This window comes from Monodon monoceros, unplaced genomic scaffold, assembly GCF_005190385.1.
Source record: "Monodon monoceros isolate NGI ecotype Baffin Bay Population unplaced genomic scaffold, NGI_Narwhal_1 Super_Scaffold_9, whole genome shotgun sequence".
NCBI lineage: Eukaryota > Metazoa > Chordata > Mammalia > Artiodactyla > Monodontidae > Monodon > Monodon monoceros.
In genome coordinates this window covers 29,706,707-29,718,612 of record NW_021703786.1, presented here as the reverse complement: position 1 = coordinate 29,718,612, position 11,906 = coordinate 29,706,707, and positions in this window count along the sequence as shown.

Genomic DNA, 11,906 nt, shown 5'->3' with positions numbered 1-11,906 from the left:
GGGCGGGAGCGGCCGCGCCGCGCCGCGCCAGCCAATGGGCAGCGGGACGCGGCGGAGCGGCGGCCGGGCGCGCGGGGCCGACCCGGGGCTCGCGGCCCTCCGCGGGCTGAAGGCGCCGAGGACGCGTTGCCCCGCGGAGCCCGCTGACCCCGTCAGGTGACCGCGCGGGAGCCGCCTCCTCGCCGCGCTCCAGGCCGAGGCCGGGAGTTTGGTCACCATTGTCCCCCAACATCCGAAAGGCGCACGCGGCTTCCCGGCCCGGGGGAAGCCTTCTCCAGCCCCACCCCTCAGCATCTTCCAAAGCCAGTGGTCAGAAACCCCGCAGAGGGGCGCCCCCAGTCTCCCAGCCGGGCCAGTTCGGGTGGGTTCGCGCCCCCAGAGCCTCAGCCCCAAAGGGGCTCCCAGGGGGCGGGGAGATTGGTGAGCGCTGGGGACCCGCTGGGACGAGGTCGCCATTCCTGTCACTTAGCTCCTTTCAAAGCGCAGAAAGCTATACCTGTTCCCTGTTTATGGGTCCCTTGGGCAGCTCATGTAGTCCTGAAGTTAGGGGACCCTCAAGCCAAAGTAAGATCAAGACATTCAACTCCGGACTCTGCAGGACCTTTCGGAAACTTTGGAAAGGCCTGCGAGCGAGGGGAGTCGACGCAGTGGGACGCGAGTGGGCCAGGCAGAGCAGGGGCTCCTCTGGATGAGAGCACACACCCAACAACAGTGGGATGCTTGGACAGGCAGAAGACGTCACTCCAGAGCTTAATTACAGACATTTGTGTTTTAAACCTTTTATTTTGGGTGTGTGTGTGTGTCTGGTGTTTTTTTCTGAGAGGGTGGACTGATCGGCAAGAACTTCAACTGCTAGAACATGATTTCAAGAGCGTCTCTACACACAGTACAGTTTGGGGCCTCGAGTTCCCTTGATTAGGTTTGCAAAGCCATACCATAGAGTCTCTTTCCTGATTGTCTTTTGTAGTTTTCATCGCCCTCTCTTCGGCTTCAGACCTGGTGACGAAGATACTGACGCCCAATTGCCTTGGTTTTCTCCAAGGTCCCCAGGAAGGCAGGAACACTTCCCTGTCATTTTTTTCGACTGATGCCGAGGAGGGCCTGAGCGACAGGGCAAGTCCCTGGCCCAGACGAGCAGATGGGCAGCCTCTCCCAAGTACCAGGTCTCCCTAGAGGAGTTCAGAGCCTTCCCCCCCGAGCCCTCGACCCTCATCGCTAGAAGGCTTTTGGACATACCTTTGGAAGGGACCTCCTGGATACTCCTTTCACCACACATAGGCCCACCTTGTAACTACTGGGTAAAGGGAAAATACAAGTCATCTAGAACCGCCTCAAAGCAGAAGGCCTTCAGCACATCACAGAGTAAAATGTCTTATAATCTTAGACCCTGTTCAGAAGCCTTTGTCCTTCCTGCCCTCAGCATTTGGTAAAGGGGGCACCATCTCCTTAATGGGTTTACCCATGTCTTCAGGTTTCTTTGTCCCAGCCAGAGCCAGGCAGGTTGTGGCTCAGTGAGGCAGCTCCATCCCGTTGCTTGCAAGGATCTGTTCTTGTCCCTGCCTAGGGTCATGAGACAGAAGAGAAAAGGAGGGAAAATTCTAGCTCACAGAGACTTTCTGTGAATTGAATTAGAGTCCCACCCGTCTACTAATCACATAATGTTACAGTTTCGGAAAAGAAAACCTCTACCGGTGCTCAGGGTGCAAGCGAGATAAGCAAACCCTTGGAAGAGCCGCCACTGCATTCCTCCCAGGTCCTTCCTTGGTGCCTCTTGACTCCCTTGCCAGAGATCTGGGCCAAGGAGAGGCCCTGAGGGAGAAGATGGCACAGACAAGAGGAAAAATCCAGAAATGACTCCCATCAAGAGAGCCATAAAAATACTTTTAACTTGAACAAATGGTCTGGGGAGGGGTGGTGCAGAGTGCATAGGGAAATTACATGCAAATACCATGCATCCTTTGGGTGAATAGCCTCAAGGGGTCCTATCCATTTCCACGCTGTGGATGCAGCCCAGCGGAGAGCCCTGCGTTTAAAGGTCTCAGGGGTTTCCTCTAAGCATCCGAGGAAGGCAGGGAGGTAAAAGCTACGTATTTTATCAGGTCTTCGCCCTTCTTCTCAACCTTGGGTCCAAGGGAGAAAGGAGAAGGCTGTGGGGAGGGGAACAGAGGGATGAGTAATTTCTAGGTCAGCTAGTCCCCTTGAGCTTTTAATTTTGTTCATTTTGGCTGTCCTGGTTTCAGCTCAGATGTGCATTTTCCACCTTTGTAACACATCCACTCATTTCGAAGATTTGCACAGATTCCTGTATCAGGAGGGAGAGAGAGCCTGTAGGTGAAGAGCTGATGGACGCTGCCCTGTATGTAGCACAGTGCTCCTAAGGCAGCAGAGCAGGGAATACCTTGGGGACCTGAAGGAGCTAAGACAGGCCCCTTCTTGGCTGTTTGCTTGGCCCTTCTGCCTGGGCTAGGGGGGACAGGAAGGTTAGAGCCCCGGCTGTTCTGAGTATCCAAAAGATGGGCCCAGTCACAACACACAGCCCCTGATCTTAAGCTCATGGCTTAAGTGGATTAAAGCTAAAAGCACAAGCAGGGAATTTCACTTCCTGTGACGCTGACAGAGGGGGCTGAGCCTAAGTGTTTTGAGACCCAGCAAACGGTTCCTCTGACAACCTAAGGCTCTCTGTTGAGGAAAATAACCTTGCCCATTAGGCAATCAGTAATCGGCCTTTCACATTTTGCTTCTTGCCAAGGGTGAATTCTTCATTGTTAATTTCCTGCTCAGCTGTGTGCCCCTAACAAAGGAGAACTGTTCAGACTACAGTTGGGTTTGTAGCTTCTTAATCTACTTTTCAAGTTAAGATAGAAATGAAAGACAATGTTTACACTGGTGTGGCTTTGGGTGGGGTGAGGTGCCTGGGGTGGGACCTTGAAGTTGGCACTCGCTGTCAGTGTCACGCAGGTGCCTCACCCTGGCTGCAGCCCTGCTGCCCAGGCATCTGGCGTTTGGAGAAATGGAAGACCTGGGACATTAATCCCATTCAAGGACTCCTTTAAAGAAATTAGGAGAGTTCGTTCTACTTTGCTTTACTTTAGTCCCAGATTGTTTCTATCAAACACTAGAACCCGTAAAGCTCGTTTCTGTACATTCGCTTCTCCCTTCACTTCCCTGCCCTTCTTCTGGTTTTGAACTCAGCCCCATCTGGGGCCGCACATGCTGTGTGATAAAATCAGCGTGAAAGAAGGCACCACTAACATTTCAGCCCAGTTTGGATCCGCTGCCCCCTCTGCTCTTCCTGGGGAATCACCCAGGCGGGCAAAAAGCCCAGCATCTGTCTCCTGCTACCCAGAGAAACCAGAATGTGGAAGAGGCAGCGTGGTGACAGCCTCCACACCTCTATGCTCAACTGCGGTTACTTAGAAAATCAAAGGGAGAAACTGAGAACAAATTTTCTTCCTTCTCCCAGGGTTTCTTGACAACACGAGTCCTGGCTGGAGCATCAGATCTGAAAGAAGTCGGAAGACCGTCTAGTCCAGGCTCCCTCACCCGACCGGTGAGGCAGCTACAGCCTGGGGAGGGGAAGGGACTTTCTCAAGGCCAGGCCAGTGGAAGCCTGGCTCAGAACCCAGGGATCCCAGGCTTCGTGCATTGGGCCTCGCTGTGGGAAACCCGTATTGCTGGTTTGGTTTCTTTTTTTGCAAGGTAGGTTGACTTCTAGAGCTGGTATAAGAGGACAAATCAACTCAAAGAATAAGTTCAGAAATCCAACACAAACACATGTTCACCTGTTGTGATACCAGTGCCCACACACGATAAACCACCCTGCCGTGGAAGTTATCCAATCCTGAGCTCCAGCTGGCGTAAGGAAGCCACAGAACTTCTCTCAGCTGGAGTCTCCCTACACACTCCCTCTACTCCCCTGAAATTGGTGCTGAGGTCAGATTAGTCATTCATCTCCTCCCAGGCACGGGAACCTAAGGGCAGCTGAGGAAAGGGGGTGAGACCCACCACCAAGGGTTAGATCAGATTCTTAGCAAGCAGGTTAAAAGTGTCACATACACACTCACGGTGCATCCCTGCTAAAGTCTGAGCATTGGCCAATTCCGTGACTCCGTTTACAAAGACACATTTATTCCTGAGCTAATTGCTTGTTCATTTAGGTGACACCTACTATCTTCATCAGGGACACTTCGAAGATCATGTGTTGAGCCTGTCAGAGTAATAAACGGAGATACCACTTGCTGTTGTGGTTCTGCTGGAAGCCTCAGATCTCTTTTATGTACCATCAGGTGTATATTTATTATATTGCTTTGTCATGTACTGTTACCTTTTATAGTCCAAGATGCTCTCTGTGTATAAAAAGAGGCCTAGCAATTTCATCAGCTTCCTCTCTGCTTTTCCTGCATCTTGGCCCTCTTTCCTCTCATACATTCTAAAAGTCACTGTTTGCTTAACTTTCCTGATACACACCTGTCATCATGTTACTGCCCGTATACCTTTAGTGGCTCCCTATTACCCTACACAAGACAGATATTTTATCCCCGAGCCCTTTTCTCCCTCTGTGTCCCAATAAACCCTGCTCGTACCCTGAAAACAGCTGTCATTCCGGCTCATGTGTTTGCTCATAAAAAACCTGGTTTGTGTCACACCTGTGTGCTGAGGTCAACCCCACTTAGCTGAAATCTGACCTTTTCCATGAAGCTGCCTCTGAGAACCGTGGCCCACAGTTGGCTCTTCTTTTCTCAGAAGTCTTATTGTGTGAATAAATTTCTGTATACCTCACTTGATATGTACTTATATGCAGGATGTCCCCAGCTTCCAAAGGCAAAAGGCATATCAGGCTCTGGAGCTAATCAGAACAAGGTCCTAAGCCCAGTTCTTATATTACTATCTGTGCGTCTTGGGAAATTTCCTCATCCTCTCTGAGCCTCAGTTTCCTCCTCTATAAATGAACATGAGAACAGCAAAGAGCTGTCTGAACATTCAGTTGGACAAGCTATGTAAAGCCCTAGCACAGTTCCTGGCACACAGCAGGGGCTCAATAAATGCTAACGTTTTTTTAATTTAAAAAATCGTTAGTACCTATAAGAGAAAAGAATCTGAAAAAGAATAGATATATATAACTGAATCACTGTGCTGTACACCTGGAACTAACACAACATTGTAAATCAACTAAACTTCAATAATAAAAATATTGTTATGAAGCAATTGGATTCCAGAAGATAATTGGTTTTTATTTATTTTTCAGCTGCACTGGGTCTTTGTTGCTGTGCGCGGGCTTTCTCAAGTTGTGGCAAACAGGGGCTACTCTTCGTTGCAGTGCGCGGGCTTCTCATTGTGGTGGCTTCTCTTGTTGCGGAACACGGGCCCTAGGCGTGCGGGCTTCAGTAGTTGTGGCGCACGGGCTTAGTTGCTCCACGGCATGTGGGATCTTCCCGGACCAGGGCTCGAACCCATGTCCCCTGCATTGGCAGGTGGATTCCTAACCACTGCGCCACCAGGGAAGCTCCCAAAGGATAACTTTTTAAAGTCAGGGGTCCGGGATTTCTGAGCCAGGATGTGCATTCAAGACCCTGCCTTTGGGAATTCCCTGGCGGTCCAGTGGTTAAGACTCCACACTTCCACTGCAGGGGGCCCAGTTTCAATCCCTAGTCAGGGAATTAAGATCCCGCAAACCACGCGGCCAAAACATAAAAAAAACAACAACCCGTGCCTTCATGGTGCTGATGATAGAACTTCAATAGAGGGAGGCAGAGCCCAGGGCTTGGATCCCCTGAGACACCCCCTTTCTGCGCCACTGGAACCCAAACTGCCAGGAACACATCTCCGCCATCACGCCTGTGGGCTCCTGAATGGCCAGATAAAAAGCCAGCCTGCACCCCTTTCTTCTTCCTAACGCACGGCAGCCCCAGTGTCTGCACTGGAAGCGAATGTCACCCTCAAAGGCCCTCTAGATAGGCCATCTGTGGACTGGGCTGTGTATCTGTGAGCCACCATTGTTAACTTTTCACTTATGTGTCATCTGCCAACTAGAGAGAAAGCCCATTGGGCTGGGGCCTGCTCTCCAGAGCTGATTGTCTGGAATTTTGCCAGCCAAGTTGTTAAACGGCCAGTAGCTTGAAACTGGCCATAATGGGACTATTTAAACCGCAGAAAGCATCGAATGCTGCCCATCAGGGCTTCCCCCGCTCCCCAGAGCCAGTTTGCCAGCACACCCCTGGCCTTAGGTTTCTTCAAATCCCCCAGAAGGACTGGCCACGTCGTTTCCCGTATGGGTAAGAGTCATTAGATAAATGACTAGTTAAATACTTACAAAGAATAATCGATTTTGAACAATGACTCCTTCCAAGCACTTTTGAATGCGTTAGCTCATTTAATCTTCAGAACAACCCCTAGAGGTAAGTAGGATTATTGTTCCCATTTCCCAGATGAGGAAACTGAAGCTCACTCCACCAGGGAGCAGGAAACTGCCTGAGCCTAAAGCCCCAGGTCTTCCCCACAGATCGCTTGTCCTACCAGCCTCCGTGGCGAAAACCTGTCCCTGTGCCAGGCCTGCTGGTCACTGAGCCAGCAGAGTAGTTCTCTCTGTAGTGGCACCAGTGAAAAAGGGCGACGCGTGGGGACTTCTCTCCACCTCACCTTCACCTTGTCTCTCTAACTTTAATCTGCCTTCCTTATCCCACTTCCTTCTACCTCATCTCCGCATCTGAATTAGGACCTCTTGTCTATGGAAGTCTTTCTCGGCCTTAAACTTCTCTCCTATAGACACTTTGGTGAACCCTGTGCTTTGTAACTGCCTTCGGGTCTGGACAGACATCCTGTGTCCTTGCACAATCCCATCTGATGACTGGGCTTAGTACACACCCCAGGCAGTAGGACAGCTCTGGTCTGGCAGCTCCCCAAGGGCAGGTCACAGGATTTTCTCTGCCTGCTCCCAGGGTCCAAGGCATGACGGGCATGGATTTTGTTGGTGACAAGGCGTGTTCTGGTGGTTTCCCAATTCTGTTGTGTACAGCCCAGTGCTGCCATTCTCAGTAGAGACTTCCTTCCTCTTTATGTGGAACGCTGCCCTGTGTTTATTAACAGCACCCTGCTTGCTCCAAAGAGCGGCGTGGGCTCTTGGGGTTAGGAAATAGCAAGCATCCATCATCTGACCCGAGGTGCCCTGTGTTCCTGACAGGAGGGCGCCTGTCACTGCCAAACTTGCAAAAAGAAAAATGACCAGGGGCTTTATTTTAAACAAATGGTTCTCCTCCAGGACTTGCCTTCCCTTTTTTCCCCCCCCAAATGTACGCTGGCTTCCTGTGTTTCTGAAAATTTCCAAAACCTCAAGCAGCATCTCACTGGAAACTACAGACCTCTCCAATATTTCTCTCCGTTCTGCTGAGTCCTGGTCCATTTATATTCCCTCTATGACTCTGGGATTTAGAGATAAGGAAGTGAAAATAGGTTCATCCTCACTGCCCAACAGGCTGGTACCTGTGGAAGAGCCGCATGCAGGTGGTTTAGACACTGCTAATGTTCACCAGTCCCTGGATCTCTACTTCTGGGTGTGCGGAAGATTGACTTTGCTGGAAGTCAGGAGAGGCTATGTGATTCTTCTGGACAATGAACCGTGAGCAGAGGTGTATTACTTCTGGGCTAAAGTGTTTACTTGCCGACATTCAACCCTCCAAGCCTCTCATTGCCAAGTTCTAGCTGGTGCACAGGAACAGATAGGAAACGCTTTAGGCTTTGTGGTTCATACTGCAACTACTCAGCTCTGTTGTAGCACGAAAGCACTCATAGATGATACATAAACAAATAAATATAACTGTGTTCCAATAAAACTTTATTTACAAAAACAGGAGGCAGCCCGAGAGCTGTAGTTTGCCAATTCGGAGCTACAAGGCAGTGGAAGCTCCTACAGGCTGGATCATTATATCACTGCCCAGAGGGCAGTTTTTCTTGAGAGTCACCGAACTGCAGCAAACTTTGCACGAGTGAGAAGTAAGACTGTAGGATTGTAGTTACCTCAGCATAGCTTAGCCTTACCTGGCCAATTTACGGAGTCTCTGCACCAACCTGAGGAAGCATGTACCGTTTTTTGTGGACAAAGGAAGTGATACTCAGCCCCCTCCTCCCCCGCTGCCCAGGGCAGGTCCACTCCAACCCATGCCTCTCCAAGCTTAGTGTCTCCCCCACCCCACTCCCCAACAGAAGCCCCGACGGGTCTTGCTATAAACTTGCTTTCAAGGTAACTCTGTGCTTTAGTTTGTACTGTTTCCACTTCCAAAAATTCCCTTCCGTCTCCTTTCTATCTACCCAAATTCTTCCCAACTCAGATCTCCCTCCTCCAAGGAGCCTTCTTGGACAATCTTCTATGATTGATCCTATGATTAGAGTCACTGTCTGAGGTCATGAAAATGAGAAAAAGAGAAAAAGAAAGCCAGCCCTTGTTGCGAGTGATCCATATTGCTCAGGGGGCTTCGCTGAGCTCACCCAGCAGAGTTGGAGGAGAGAGAGACTGGGCCCCGGGAAAGGTGAGTCACTTAATCAATGGGATCAATGTCTCAGACCCACAATCGCCTTTGTCTGGAGGTACCTGCATATAGGATTAAATGACCAAGAAAAGCAAGGGAGGGGCTTCCCTGGTGGTGCAGTGGTTAAGAGTCCACCTGCCAATGCAGGAGACACGGGTTCGAGCCCTGGTCCGGGATGATCCCACATGCCGCAGAGCAACTAAGCCCGTGCACCACAACTACTGAGCCTGCACTCTACAGCCCGCAAGCCACAAGTACTAAGCCTGTGTGCCACAACTACTGAAGCCCGCGCGCCTAGAGCCTGAGCTCCACAACAAGAGAAGCCACCGCAATGAGAAGCCCGCGCACCGCAACAAAGAGTAGCCCCCGCTCGCCGCAACTAGAGAAAGCCCGCGCGCAGCAATGAAGACCCAGCGCAGCCATAAATAAATAAATAAATAAATTTGTAAAAAAGAAAAAGCGAGGGAGGGAATGCTTAATGCAGATTTGAGGATTATGTGTCTGGGGAGGAAAGGAATATGCATTTGGGGAGAGTCATGCAAGGGTTTTCAAAGGTACTAGTCTTGTACTTCAGTTCTATGTTGGGTATGTGGGTGTTTGTTTATTATTCTTCAAACTGTGCATAGGTTATACACAAACTTGGTATATGATATAGTTCTCAAAAAAAAAAAAAAAAAGAAAAGAAAAGAAAAGGTGTGTCAGGTTGGAAGGCTGTCTCGAACCTTGAAGTCAGTGGCTGCCACAGCAACGGGCCTCCTGTGTTTTGGACTCACGGATGGGGCTAGAGAGGCCCACTTCCAGGCTGATCAATTCCTGTCCCATAGAGAGAAAGTGGCAGGTGCCTGAGTCCAAGCAGACAACTGAGGCCCCCAGAGAAGGAAGACCCTCCTAAGAAGGCTGTCTCCTGCCCTCCCTTCCTGTCCCCCTCGGCAAAGACCCACCTCTGACATCCCTTCGAAAGTGTTGCCAGAGACTTACCTACCATAAGACACACCTGGCAACGGGAGGTGGGGCTGCCTTATCAGGGGGCTGGCAGGTACAGGACAGAGAGTACAGGCCTCAGTGCTCCTTCTGGGAACTGCCATTAACTGTTCTGGGATTGGTATGGCCTTTGTCCCTTGTGGACATGTGACATTTGGTAAAAACGTAATCTGGTATAAAGCAGTATAAACTCACATCACCTGAGGACTGGCTTTGACCTTCCCACTACTTCCAATAATACAGACAAGCTTTTGTGTCTTTTCAGTACCACTGAGAGAGAAGATAAGGTGCATTCCAGGGGGTGGACAGGGCTAGAAAGTAGATTGTGATATTTAAGAGCTCTGGGAGCAAACACATGTACCTGCGTTCAGATCTCAGCTCCACCCTGAGCTAGCTGAGTGACTTGGGGCAGGTCACTTACCCTCTCTGATCCTGCTTTTCTTTGTTAGTTGGGGATATGCACAGTCCCCACCTCCCTGGGTTGTTGTATTAAACAAGATAATCCAAATAAAGAATGGCGCAGAGCTGGGTTCAGAGTACATTCTCAACAGACATAATGTTTTGTCATTGAGACAAAATCTCAGTGATCACGGAGGACTGGGATTTGCCTGGAGTAGAAGTACTCCTGCACTAAGCCCCCATCTTCTTTAAGGAAAAAGACTAGGAAAAAACCGAATCCTTCAAAAGTGGCAAAAAAAAAAAAAAAGTGGCAAAGTTTACCTTGCCCATGATATAGTAGAAATAGCATAAATTTGCCCTGGCAAGTAGCTGTAAAAAAAATAGGTTGTGTTAAACAAACAAGGGCTGGCAATAGCATTCGAAGTCCACGAAAGGAGAAGGGAGCCATCCCACCTGCAGGAGTGCCTGGGTCCACCCTAACCCAGCTGCCCCGCAGACCTTGGTGCTGCTTGTCTGCATTTGGTCTCTTTACCTGGCACTTCATCCTCTCCCATTCTCCCTCTCCTTCTCTCAACATCTTTCTGCTTCTCCTGGCCACCTCGTCCTTTTGTCCTGGCATCTTGAAGCAACAGCAGCGAAACAAGAAATAAGAATTTGAAGAGGGAGAAAAGGAGGGAGGGAAGGAAGGGATGGGAGAAAATGAGAGATCTAATCCCATTGCTACCATACATCAAGCAGGGGCTGTGTGGCTTTGAGTCGGTTCCTCACCCTCTCTGAGCCTCAAGACTATTAGAAGTTTCAAATCAGAGAAGATGTGCAGAGGTGTACAAAGTTTCACGGGGAGCCTGCATGTGGTGGGCCTTGGGTACCAAGAGTCCCCAAGTTCCCTCTCTGTTTTTTGTTTTTGTTTTAATTTTTTGGCTGTGCCGCAAAGCATGTGGGATCTCAGTTCCCCGACCAGGGATAGAACCCACGCCCCCTGCTTTGGAAGCACGGAGTCCTAACCACTGGACCGCCAGGGAAGTCCCTCCCTCTCTCAGCTTTGTTGGATCTGTTTGGGTTGGGGAGTAAGAGGTAGAAAGGAAGAAAAAAGGAATAGGAACGGAATGCACTGCAGAGATGGAGGTTGGGAATGTCAGTTCTCCACCCCTCCCCCATGATTGCCCAAGACAGCTGGTGCCTCCTTTTCCCCATCTGGGGCTCACTACTTTTCAAGCGACTGCTGTCCAAGTCCCAGTGCCCTTGATGGCTCTTGTTTGTGAGCCCCACTGAGGTGACACTGCAGCATTAAGGAAGGTAGTATGGTGCAATGGTTAACCGCAAGGTTCTGGAACTACACTGGGCCAATGCTTCACTCCAGCACTGATTATTGTGACCTTGGGTAAGCTCCTCCCCTCTTCTGGGCCATAACCGCCTTGCTTGTGAAATGGAATTCTGGATTGTCGTGAGTTAACAGACAGTAAACTCTTCAGAAGGTGCTGGCTCACGCGAAGTGCTTGGTAAATGGCAGTTGTTTGTGATGGTCCAGCTACTTATTGTTGCCTGTCTCTGTACCAACTCAATGACTTGCATTCACAGCATCCTTGTTATCCGGGCCCGGAGGAAATACTGGCTGAGGTTGTTTCTCTTAGTTGTTGTAACATGGCCCGTTCTGTAGCCTAGAGATCATTGATGTAACAAGGATTTTGTTCCTTCCAAGGCTACTACTGTGTTTTATTCGTTATTAACGGGCATGTTTTTATTGTTCTGTGTTACCTGATGCACACTGTCCTCTCAGATTAAAATAATAATACCTTCAGTTAATAATACCTTACACTTGGGGAGCTGCTTTCATCCCAGCAGCTCAAAGGCCTCTACAAACAGGACCTCATTCATTCTCCCTGCGCTCCCAGGACTGGGGCACTCCTGTTTCCCAGTCCGAGAAGGGGAAGCCCTACCCTCATACATCGCTGAAGAGATTCTCAGAAGCCAAAGTACTGATTAAGTATTTCCACTGCTCACAGCCAC